The following is a 10014-nucleotide window of genomic DNA, read 5'->3' as shown; positions in this document are numbered from 1 at the left end:
TGGGTCATTCTACAGAAACGGTGGCATTCCTGTGTCTCACCTTTAGAGCAAGCAAAATACTTTATATTTATCAAAAATATATATTACATGTGATCATTAAGTCCATTTAGACTGTTCTTATAATAGTAAAACATATTTGAGTCATGTAATGAGCAATTCTTGTTTTTTAATCATTTATATAAAATAGCAAGTGCAAGTGTAACCCAGGGTTCCAAGACACATACTGAATAGATAGTGAAACAAAGAAAAATAGTAAATAACTAGTAGCAAGTAAATAAGTAAATTATAATTCAAAATGGAGACAAAAGAAAAAGACTTTTAATAAGGAAAAATACACTTTCTTTATGTGCAGAAAGATAAGTTGATAGAAGGATTAGACAACCAATGCGGATAATGATACTTGTTGTACATTTGTTGATTGGTCATGTCAGATGACAAGCCCGCCCTAACTTCCTCTGGTCAAGATGGCTTGAGCGACAGCAGACATGCGAAAATTTCTCTGAACAGATTAAGCTAATTCGAAGTGAATTACAAGTGAATTTAGGATACAATTGCAGATATTTTATTGAGGAGTGACAGTCACTTGAAAAGAAACAGATTTATAAAGAAATAACGAAGATTTGCAACGTTCTTCTATCGCCCTGTGTGACGACCGCGTGAAAGAAAATTTTCTGCATTCGCCATTAAGATCGTTGAAAACCGAACTTTGTACAACTTTGAACATATTCCTTGGTGAGTCCGCATTCTAAGACTATCTATCTTATTTCACTGCCGTAGTATCAGTTAGCTTGGGTGTCTTCAGAAACGAAAATGTTAAACGTAGTCGTAATAAAAAAAGATCCGAAAATGAAGGTTGCTAAGTAGCTAGCTTCATGTGATTTAAAGCTCTGGTAGTAGCAGCTAGCTAACTTGGCTAGCTATAGCAACTCGCGGCTAAACCGGCAAATGTGTATAATTGATGTGTGGGGTGTAGGCCGGGCTAACAGCAGGGCTGTTTCCTGCTTTGTGACTGTGGTGGTAGACGAACCAGGCAGTTCGCCACATAGCAAGCTGAAAATATATTGAAGCGGGGACAATGTGATGTAACGTTAGCTAGAAGAAGGGCATTTGAAAATTTTCCGGTTGTGTTCTGAAAGTGTATCTCCTGTGTAATCGCATATCGCAGCCACATCGGCGTACTGTTTGTTAAATGTTATTTAAAACCAGGGGTCCTCAATCTTTTCCAGAAAGGGCCGGTGTGCGTGCAGGCTTTCATTCCAACCAAGCAGTAACACACCTGATTCCACTAATCAACCACAAGAATCTCTGCTAAGAATTTTGATTAGTGGAATCAGGTGTGTAACCGCTTGGTTGGAATGAAAGCCTGCATCCACACTGGCCCTTTCTGGATAAGATTGAGGACCCCTGTTTAAAACGAATGTGTGTTGTGGTACCTTTTATTAGAAAGCTAACGTAACTAGCTAGCTAGCTAGTGCTGCGAGGAAACGTCAGTGGGTGAGTTTGGAAGCACTGCAAGATATGAGTAGTGAATTGAGTGAGCTAATGGTGGCTAATTCTACTTCCAGTTAATCAGAATCTAGATATGCTGACAGAATGAGAACAGATTGACAATTGATATAAGCTTTATCCAAGTTTATTTCACAGAGTAAATGGAAGGTTACAAGTGTTATACAATTTAGATGTTCACAGTGTATACTATGTCTTAATCTGAATGTACAGACTACTGATGAGTCTTTTGGCTTTGTGTTGCAAGGCCGGGTTTTTTTGTTGTTGGATTTGAACTGCTGTGCTGGATCCTGGATTCGTCCGCCCTGCTTGCCTTCCCTGGAGAGCTACAGCGGCGCGCGGACTGGCGAGCCACCCATGTGATCGACCTGAAATCTTAAAGAGAAGGAAAGAGTTCAGTTGTGCTTTCTAAGATGGTGGTAGGACAAGAGTTTGAATTCTACAAACTGGAACTCAGCAACAAGTGGTCCAACAACCACACGGACTAAACTGATTTGCACAGATAGTGTTTTAGAAAAGTGTTTTGGTGTTATAGTGTGATAAGTTTCCTTTGCATAGGTACTTTCAGTAGTACTACATAAGGGTCTTGGTTTCAAAATAAAAGTCCTAAAATCTAATTAGTGACAAATCATACTAGAACCAAATAACTAATAATAGGGATTAACTGAAACACATCAAAAAATTACTAAAAGTATGGTTAAGGTATAAAGATAGGAAAAATAGTCAAATTAGTGGAACCAGAGAAAATATAAATACAGACACAAAGTAAAAGGGCTTGGGACCAACTTGTATTTTTTTCCTTTCCCCATTTTGTAGATATGTGTACTGTTGTTGTTTAATGCTTTCTACTTTGTAATAAAAACAAAGGGTACAGAGAACCAAAAAGGGAAAATTTTAATTTAAAAGAAAAAAAATCATTCTCTTACCTTTGAAATATAGATCCTGCTTTCGTGTGCTTCATTCTTGATGTGCAAACCGCCTCTCTCTCGCGAGTCGAATCTGTTGTCTTCTGATCTGGTCCATACTTACCTGATTTTATCCATTCTAGTAACGGTGTTAATATTGAAGCACTTGTTACAGAGGAGAACCCCCTTACACAAGAAATTTGCTTGTCACTCAGACCATGTATCGAAGTTTAGTGCCATATTTTGAGTTAAAATTTTTTATTTTTCTCCAATTTAAATGTTATAAAGTAAACACAAATGTCACATTCATGGAATGGAGAACTTAAAAAGCTGAAATACAAATGAAATATTATAAATAATATAACGGTAATAGTGGTCACCCCATATCATGTCATTGGTGTTGCTGCCTCACAAAACTTTTATTTTGAAAAAAATGAAATGACTTTTATAAGTAATTTTTGGTTCAAGAGGTCATTGGAAGAAGTGTGATCAACATATGCACATGGTGAGTCTGCTGTCTCTCTTCATTTGTTATAAATTTAATGATTTATGTGTTAATTCTACATGAGGCTTTTAAATATGTCATTGGTGTTAGTCATTTCATAGGAAGGGGAATTAGAAATAGATAATAGAAATGGATTAAATTATATATTTGAATGATTTTAATATGATTGAAGACATGTGGTTTGAGGTACTGCGGTGTCCATTTTGTAAAAAACCATTTGTTTGACAAATTGTCATTGGTGTTACCGTCATTGGTGTTACTACTCCTGGTAACACCAATGACAATCAGTAACACCAATGACATTCTTGTGTAAATGAGCTTTTATAAAAGCTTCAACATAAGTATTTAAAGCAAAATAGCACATTGTTTCTTTTTCATAACTTCCTATTATTATTATTTTTGTCAGGTATGGCGAAATTGAGTGCAGCTGAGAAGCAGAGGTTTTATAGACAGCGCAGGGATGCTGACCCTACACGTAGAGCAGAGTATTTAGTGAAAAGGCAACAGGGTTATGCTAATGATATAGCAACAGGAAAAAGACAGAACATAAATGATCTCAGTGAAAGGGCAAAGAGAGGTCAGCGCAAGGCATGGCGAGTCAACCAGGTGTTGGAAAACATGGGAGCCACAGTTTACCCTTCTGAGGTGTCTCACATTGTAGTGGGCCAGTTACAGATAACATTGATTGTTTACCACCACACTCATTTAAATTAACCTTCTAATCACACCCTTTGTGCTACATCCTCTACCCCCTTGCCCAGTCAAATTGTCTCACTTTGATATGCAGTACCATTGTGTGATATCCTCTACCCCCTACTTCAGTCCAACTCCCCCACACCTTGTTTCTTCCCCCCCAATGTCTGATTACCTCCCCCCCCCCCCCTTTCCCTGTGATGTGTTTAAGATAACCATTTGGCCCTTTGTTTCCTTGAAGGAACAGGGTATAAGTATTCACTGTCTCCGTCATTTGTCGGTTCTGTGTTTATCTGTACTTGGGTAACAGACCCACTAGTTCCTTTGCTACATTAAACAACCTATTTTGAAACGAAGACGTGCCTGCATTTATTTTTCTACTTACAAAAGTACGACGGAACAAATCGAACTCTTAAAAATTCCACATTATTGGCGAGCCAGCCCAAATCTGTCGTTCTTGTTGCGTTTTTCAAAAAAAAAAAAAACTGGGGAGGCTTACATTCGCGTGTGACACTGGCCTACAGAAGAGACTTTCTTTTTTATGTTGACGCCGAATTCAAGGAAGGAGAAGGGCTGTTTTGGAAGCCATTTGCCAACGCTGAAGGAAAAACGGACTTGAAGGCACGGAACGGACCACGTACATTTGTGAGTATGAAATATTTATGTATGTAATATTGTAGAGGAATAGTTACGAAAATTGTGTAATGTTTTAAAATACAAGTGGCCAGAATTGATTGTACATGTGTACAGTGTTCTAGGTAGGGGCTTGTATAAAGTTACACAGACCTTGGACAATTTCAAGTACCAAAAGTTTGTTTGTCCATTGTACAGGAGTTTAGGAATGGCAGTGAATGGGTGGAAATCGTGGGCCGCTAGGTGGTTGGCCAAACATTGTAAGGAGGATTCTTATAACGTACCACAGGAAGTGGATGTTGTTGAATATCTTCAGACTGCTTGTGAAGAGCGCAATGAAAATGAGAAAAATGAGAAAACAAGACAGGCTAACTGTGTGATGGCTATGGCCCAAACAATTAAGTTTTTGACCGATACAGTTGTAGAGGTTCCTACATTGCGAGGTGAAGTTGAAAGTTTGAATAAAGCACTGGCGGTAAATTCAAGGAAGTTGGAAGCATCTGTTGCAGAACGTATATTACATGCCACAACACACTTAGAATTTAGAAAAGAAATTTGCCAGTTGAGGGAGAAATTGAGTACCACAACTGCAGAATTGGTTAAAACGCAGGGACAGTTACGCGATGCTCAGGTGGCATATAAAGAGTTATGGAATGTGTCTGGGGAGAATAAGGATAATGCGATTGTACAGAAGTTCAGGTCGCTGAAAGAAAAAATGGCAAAGCAAAAACTTGCAAATACCATAATGAAACGGCGAGTGGCAGTGATTTTAAGGACATTAGAGGAGCAGAGTGAGTCAGTATACAGTTCTGATGATGACGAATGGGAAGTCAGGCAGACAAACTGCCAAACAGCTCCTTTGTTAGATGTGGATGATGAAAGAAGTGATAATGAAATTTTAGATGAGGAGCCGGGGTTTCATAGGTCTACTGGGGGGACAGAATGTAATGCATCTATGACCAATTCACTTCTTTCTAATTGCCGAAGGCTGGTTTCTAGAAGTTCTACATCACAAAAAGCAACTAAATCAGTCGGGACAAAAAACACTAAAATCGCACCAATAATAACACGCAGAGTTCGTACAAGCGCAACACAAAATCCTGTCAATGGGGCTATCACATATGAATATGCAGATCAACAGGTGGATCGCAATCTTACACTTTCAGAGTTGATTACACTGCAACAACAACTTCCCACGTGGGACAGAGTTAGTGACCCGACCGCAGTTGTTGAAAAGGTGCAAACGCTGCAGCGAATACACTCGCTAACTGACAAGGACTGTTGTAAATTAGTGCAATCTGTGCTCCCTACATCGGTTACTATTCCGTTAGAATTAATTCAGGGTCAGGGAAACCCTGTTGTTTTCCCCAGTCATGACGCGAGGTTAAGGATAATGAGCGAGGCTGTGGGTTATCGCGTTATAGCTGACATGAATAAAATTCTTGAGTTTGTACCTAAGAAAGGGCAGCATCCCACTGATTTTCTTAGAACATTTGTGATTGTGTACAATCGAAACATAGGTGGAGGGAACAGAGCACTACTAACAGGTGACGATCCAATGTTTTGGAGTTTGGTAATCAATAAATATAAAGATCTTGTCTCGCCTACTTGCCAACATTTATTGTTACAGTTGAATAGAGAACTGGGTGCACAGCCAGTCAGACAGCACATAGGCAGGGATATCCAAGACTGTTTAACTGTGTGGAATGAGTCGCAACTCAGTTCACTGAGCCCTAAACAGAGCTCTAGAAAAAGGGTTGCTGTGCTAGCATCTAATAAGGGCCAGGCCAAATTTCATTGTTTTAACTGTGGGAAGCCAGGTCACATTCAGAATGAGTGTAGAAGCCCCCGTGTGTGTGCCAATTGCAAGCGTGTTGGCCATTCCAAGCGACACTGCTGGTCAAAAGGAGGAGGGATGGAAGGAAAAGGGCCAAAACAGCTGCGTGCACAGCAGCCTCAGACAGAACAGCCCCAGATTGAAGGCACTCTTACATACACAGACCTATTGTCTATGATTAAGGCACATTCTGAGCAGAGCAGCCAGAAAGGCTCTGAGAATCCCTTTCACAGTCCAACCCCACATACAGTGACTTTCTAAATCAGGTGATGCTTAAAATTTTTTTAAAAGGGGGAGGCTGGGAAGCAAACTGGGAAGGTCCATACGAAGTTATGGACAAACTTGGTGAAACCAATTTGAAATTGGCAATAAAAAAGCGGGGTAGGCCAATACAGTATTTCTGGTATCATGGGGACCAATGCAAATTATATAACAAAGCTGAACTTGATACCAATGTCAATGTTTAAATGATTAAAACTGCATAAGAATATACACTCACACTTGGTCTTTCTCTCCCCTACAGAATTAATCGAGATCAGGACGAGGCTCCTGGTATTCAGGAACAGGTTGGAGGTCAGCACTAAGTGGGACATTCCGGTCATATTCATAAACAACACCCAATGTGTCAGGGACAATACACGCAGTTGACGTTGGATTCACCTAATGGACATCAGACAGGTGGAAAGATGGTGAAGCGTTCACAACAGAAGACACATGGAAAGTATCAAGTGAATCTTCATTTAGAACACATGATTGAGGGTGGAAGACAGCTTCCAAGAATATAAGAATTCATTGTGACAGTAAAAACACGTAATTGGACACATTATTAACGCAATAACTAGTTGGGATGAGGGACAGGATAACCTGGGGAGATGGGCCGTGGAGCATGAATGTACATATTACCCTGGTCTAACAATGATACATCTAAATTTATACGGTTAAAAATAAATAAATAAATAAAATAAATAATAATAATAATAATACATATATGTTGAGGATAGACAATGCCAACCTCTAAAGGAATGGGAAGACTCAAGCAGTTGGACTGAAGCAAATGTCCTCCACTGCACCCTATTCCTAGAGAAGGCATCATTCTTGGACCAGAAGAAAAGAAAAAAAAAGAGTTTTATAATATGATGTAAATACGGTATTCATGCATGCTGTTTATGATTGAGCTAACATCATTGTCATGTTTGATCAGTATTGTTTAAGGTTTGAACTGGTAAGGGAATGGCTGAATCAAACAATCTTACAGATTACCACATTCATACATGTTATGCATGAAAGTCATGCAATAAATTGTATCTATTAACTCTAATAAACTGTCCCCAGAGAGGAATGTGCACCCTTTAGAGGAAGTGGAGAGGGTGGTGGACCAGTGTCACTGGTGTATTCTGAGTCACCCCACAGGACTTCCATATGGTAATATAAGGTGTTAATCACCCCCCTGGTTTCTGGTTTACACCAGCATACACTGTTCAGATGGGGAACATTCATTTACCTACTACTGATGCCAGTGAGTCCAACAGCTTGGCCACGTGGGATGATGCCTACCTGGTTCCTTAGTCAAATGTGTTTGCAGGTATTCATGCTCAGGTGAAGAAAGCTCTAATGGAGAGTGATTCAACACTACTCAAAACAAAAATGGAGGTGAGCTTGGCCCAGGCAGAGGCCACGGTCCTGAAGCGACAAGGATGCTCTGATGAGAACACATTTTTGGAACCGGATATTCCTGGCTATTGTAGGTCTAATAGTAATTCGTATCCTCAATGGTCAAACACAGTGTTATTGCTGGCGCAAACAAAAAAAAACAGTTGGAGAAAGTCATTGATAGAAATGAAACTGTGGGATGGCTCAGAAATAACCCCTGAATAATTTGTGTGCTTTTGTTTTAATTTTTATGTTTTATTTTTGCTTCATATTCTTTTCTATACATATACCTTTGATTATAGAAGACTTTCTTATAAAAAATAAAAAAAAGTAGGGAATGTTGGAAAACATGGGAGCCACAGTTCTACCCTTCTGAGGTGTCTCACATTGTAGTGGGACAGCTGCAGATAGGATTGATTGTTTACCACCACACTCATTTAAATTGACCTTTTATCACACCCTTTGTGCTACATCCTCTCCCTTTGGTATGCAGTATCCTCTACCCCCTACTTCAGTCCAACTTCCCCACACCTTGTCTCTTCCCCCCCCCCCCCCAATGTCTGATTACCTCGCCCCCCCCTTCCCCATTCACACCCTTTGTGCTACATCCTCTCCCTTTGGTATGCAGTATCCTCTACCCCCTACTTCAGTCCAACTTCCCCACACCTTGTTTCTTCCCCCCCCCCAATGTCTGATTACCTCGCCCCCCCCCCCCCCCCCCCTTCCCCATGATGTGTTTAAAGATAACCATTTGGCCCTTTGTTTCCTTGAAGGAACAGGGTATAAGTATTCACTGTCTCCGTCATTTGTCGGTTCTGTGTTTATCTGTACTTGGGTAACAGACCCACTAGTTCCTTCGCTACATTAAACAACCTATTTTGAAACGAAGACGTGCCTGCATTTATTTTTCTACTTACAAAAGTACGGCGGAATAAATTGAACTCTTAAAAATTCCACACCAGGCAAGACACAGGCAACACATGAGAGCAGGAGAGACAGTCTTGACCCCCCCATCATCTCCAGGGAGTTAACCCAGCATCTCAAGGTAGAACTGAAGATATTGGGTCTCATTCACTATTATTGTAAAGTGGTTTGCATGTGCAGGTCATTTTCAATTAGCATAATACACGCTCCAGAAAAGCCCATATAAGGGCTTCTTGCTTAACCAAGATTCAAAATCAAAAGATAAACCAAAATAAACAATTGAATATCTTTGCATATACACCGTTAGTGAATGAAACCCATTATGTATATAGGAAATTACAAGCGTATTCAAACAAATCTGGAATTCAGATATCAGGACTAAAATATGTCACAGTACAAGGATTTATTTAAGCATAGTATGCATACTACACAGTGTAGCTTTGAATAAAAAAAAATAAGCTGCAAGCTGCAATAATGTGGCCAAGCAGCTTATTATCATTATTATTATTATTATTATTATTATTATTATTATTATAATAAAGCTACACTGTGTAGTTTGGGGATTAACTGCCATGATTATGAACTTTGTATATCTATATTAAAGATATTGCTTTAGTAAATACAGTGCTCCCTGACTACATTACATTACATTACAGGCATTTGGCAGACGCTCTTATCCAGAGCGACGTACAACAAAGTGTATGACCATAACCAGGAACAAGTATGACGAAACCCCTAGAGAGAAGTACCGGTCCAAGTACAGGGAACAACCGCATAGTTCAACTTGGACCCTGATGGTTAAATTGATTAACACTAACAACGAGAACGGCAACAACGCAATCTATGGAAAAATAAAAATAAATAAAAATACAAGTAGTCGTTAAGACGGGCGCATCAACTAAGTCACCTATGAAACAGCTGCCTAGTTACAACCCTAAGTATAGTCATTTACAGGGGGGAAGGGAGGGATGGGGAGAGGTGCAGCCTGAAGAGGTGGGTCTTCAGTCGTCGTTTGAAATGGGTCACAGTCTCAGCTGTTCTGACCTCCACAGGGAGGTCATTCCACCATCGTGGGGCCAGAACAGACAGGAGACATGTTCTGGAAGTGCAGGTGCGAAGAGGGGGAGGTGCTAGGCGTCCTGAGGTAGCAGAACGGAGGGATCTGGCTGGCATGTAGGGTTTGAATATCTTCTATAGGTATGCTGGGGCTGATCCCTTGACTGCCTGGTATGCTAGGACCAATGTTTTCAATTTGATGCCAGCTATAACAGGCAGCCAGTGGAGGGTAGTGAGCAGGGGAGTTACGTGGGAGTGTCTGGGGAGGTTGAAGGCCAGACAAGCCGCAGCATTCTGAATGAGCT

At 40.2% G+C, this 10014-nt stretch overlaps 1 long non-coding RNA gene across 1 annotated transcript; it reads left to right on the top strand.

Moving 5' to 3' along the window:
- The first annotated feature begins 410 nt into the window (after positions 1 to 410).
- Positions 411 to 2299, top strand: LOC118233142. Its single transcript, XR_004766456.1, has 2 exons — positions 411 to 732; positions 1754 to 2299. It is a non-coding gene; the product is annotated as an uncharacterized LOC118233142 (long non-coding RNA).
- Positions 2300 to 10014: the final 7715 nt, after the last annotated feature.

This window comes from Anguilla anguilla, chromosome 8 (assembly GCF_013347855.1).
Source record: "Anguilla anguilla isolate fAngAng1 chromosome 8, fAngAng1.pri, whole genome shotgun sequence".
NCBI classification, from domain to species: domain Eukaryota; kingdom Metazoa; phylum Chordata; class Actinopteri; order Anguilliformes; family Anguillidae; genus Anguilla; species Anguilla anguilla.
This window is presented reverse-complemented; position numbering and strand designations above follow the sequence as displayed.